This window comes from Sinocyclocheilus rhinocerous, unplaced genomic scaffold (genome assembly GCF_001515625.1).
Source record: "Sinocyclocheilus rhinocerous isolate Xijiao unplaced genomic scaffold, SAMN03320098_v1.1 scaffold920, whole genome shotgun sequence".
NCBI classification, from domain to species: Eukaryota; Metazoa; Chordata; class Actinopteri; order Cypriniformes; family Cyprinidae; genus Sinocyclocheilus; species Sinocyclocheilus rhinocerous.
Window position 1 is genome coordinate 394815 of NW_015636975.1, and position 2799 is coordinate 397613.

The 2799-nt window shown below is 34.8% G+C and overlaps 1 protein-coding gene across 3 annotated transcripts in view; it reads right to left on the reverse strand.

The window, feature by feature from the left end:
- The window catches only part of tfdp1b (transcription factor Dp-1, b), a 25019-nt gene that overhangs the window by 13428 nt on the left and 8792 nt on the right, over positions 1 to 2799 (reverse strand). The gene's annotated exons all lie outside the window — the stretch shown is intronic.

The window sequence follows — 2799 nt, forward strand, 5'->3', positions numbered from 1 at the left end:
GCATCATATGACCCTTTTAAATTTAAGCTCTGTATTTTTAATTTACCCAATTTATTAAGACAAACAACAACTTTAGTTTTAACAAACAAAATAACAAAAAATGTAAACAAATATCTCCTTTCTTACATTTTATATGCAGAAGTGTTCAAGGGGTCCTATTATACTTTTTCAACTTTAGTTAGTCTGTAATGTTGCTGTTTGAACATAAAAAAAGATCTGCAAAGTTACAAAGCTCAAAGTCCAATTCAAAAGGAGATATTTTTTTTTTACAGAAATCACTTTCAAAAACTACAACAAACGACTTGTTTGGACTACAACGCATATTTTCCGGGATTTGTAATATCGACGAATGGGACGAGACCTGGTTGAGCTGCACTAGAGAAGGCAACGAGTGTTATCACTAGGCATGGGCCGATTACCGGTTTCAAGGTATACTGCGATTTGAAAATTTTGCAGTTTCAAAACCACAAATATTTTCCGTTATACCGTTCCTGCGGTATGTTCTGTTTTTCATGTCTCCTCAAAGACTGAAAGTGTAGGAATCCCTCAGGTTGAGTGCAGTGTAGAGAGTAACATGACCCTCCTCCTCCTGTTGGTGCGAGCGAGCGGTCAGCCACGTGTGTGTAGGACGGCCGAAGGAGCTTCCTCTGGAACTTATGCGATCGGCAACCGGCCGTTTTTTGTCTTATTGCAAGCAACTCGTCTCTGTTCTGGACTTGCACAAACTGCGTTGCAATGCAAGCGTTTTCCAAAATGTCATTTATGTGAAAATATGAACCCACAAATTCTCGAGACATGTTTTCTAAAAGTTGAACTTCTTTTAACTTTACATGCCTTTCTATTCATCTCTTGTGCGAAACGCGAGTGCAACAGTCATAGTTGTAGGTCTCAAAAATTCGCAGAATATGCGTTGTGTCAATGGCTTGGTTTGGGTTTTAACCTAAACAATATCTTCTCCGCATTGAGCTTCTACATTTCTCTAATATTTTGAATGTAAAAAGCAGCAGCGGCATATCTTGTGGGTTCAACTGGATAGACTAACAAAAACATTCAAATGCAACGATGACACTTACATCATCACTGCATCTTGTGCGCCGCTGATAAGGCTCCCTGACGCACACCTAAAATTCAAATACACCATTTTTGCATTCGAATGCGAATTTTTATTTGAAATTCGACTAATATTCCTCTTTTTGATTCACAGGCTCCTCATCGCAGGCAGGCACGGCACTCATTTCAGCATGTGTTCGCGTGTTTTATTGACTGTGTGCTTGTCACTCATAACGCGCAGGGGTTAAAGCAAAAAAAAAATCTTTTGACTGAAAAGTCGGCCAAACCCCATTCCACAGCCATACCTGTCACACACCCAGTTTAAGAGCAGTGTTTTTCTTCTTGTAATTAGGAGCGCTTGTCCTCCTAATTAAAAAAATTTAGGAGCACTTTCTGATCAATAATAAAAAATTATGATCAAAAATTAGTCTTCTTAATACGAGGTGACATTTGACTCAAAGTGATTTCAGGGGCATTTTCTTTTTACCTTTGTAAATGCATTTTTCTAATTTTATTAAAAGCATGCAGTGTTTCCTCTAGGATTTTCTCCAGCTGTGGTGGCAGGACTATTTCTCATGGACCACGCCTCCTCCCCACCCAAGAATCACGTGCATTCAGAATTGAATTTATTTTAACTAAAAAAGACAAGTAAATAGTAAATAATAAAATAAGAACAAATAAATTAATGACAATCAATAGCACAAACAAAAACAATAACAAGATACATATTAAATTAACAGTACTTACATGTTTTCAGTTAGGTCTAACTATAATCTATTCAACTGTAAAACAACACTAGATAGTCTTCACTGTATAATGAAAGACAGCAGGTTTATTTAGGCTGCTACCTCTTTAAGACCTCATGCACGGCTCTAATATACTATTACACAGGGCTCTATGCTTACTTTTCTTTTTAGGAGCGCATGTCCTCCTAATTTAAAAAATTTTGGAGCACCTTCTGATCAATAATCAATTTTTTATAAAAATTTGCCTTCCTAATACGAGGTGACATTTGACTCCTTAAAGTGACTTACAGGAGTATTTTCTTTTTACTTTTGTAATGGTTTAATTTTCATCTATGTCAAATTCTAAAATTTATGTTTATAAGCTTTTTAAAATTTCTATTTAAAACAATATAATAAGTAGAATAAGACAAATAATTTGCCAATCATATGAAATTAGTATTAATAAAAAATTTATTTGTACTACAAGCGTGGCACAGAAGAACACAAAAGTGGCTTGTAGGTACATTTTCAGACATTTAATGAGGCTCAGAGGTAGCAAATTCATAAATTCATATGGAGATTAATGTTTATATATATATATATATATATATATATCAATATAAAATTTTGAATACAGAAATATTAAATGATTTAAATAACTGAAATTAAATCTGCCAGCAGGTGGCAGCAAGTCACTGATTTTATCACTGAATCATTTATTCAATTGATTTGTTCGAACTGCTGATTCATTCAGGAATGAAGCATGTGACTGTCTTTAAGAATGGGTAATCATGAATCACTGACTCACTAGATTCGTTCAAAAACGCACTTTCATTCATGAATGAAACACCGCAGTGTTTGCTTTTAGAGATGTGCAGCGGCTCAGCTGTTACTTTATTTGGAACTATTTTCGTTGATGAAATAGAGCAAAATCAGGCAGTACGTGTTTATTGAACTGTTGTATTAAATCAATATCACATTTGCAAACTCCTTGAATAATTATTAAAATCTGTCACTCTCCTTA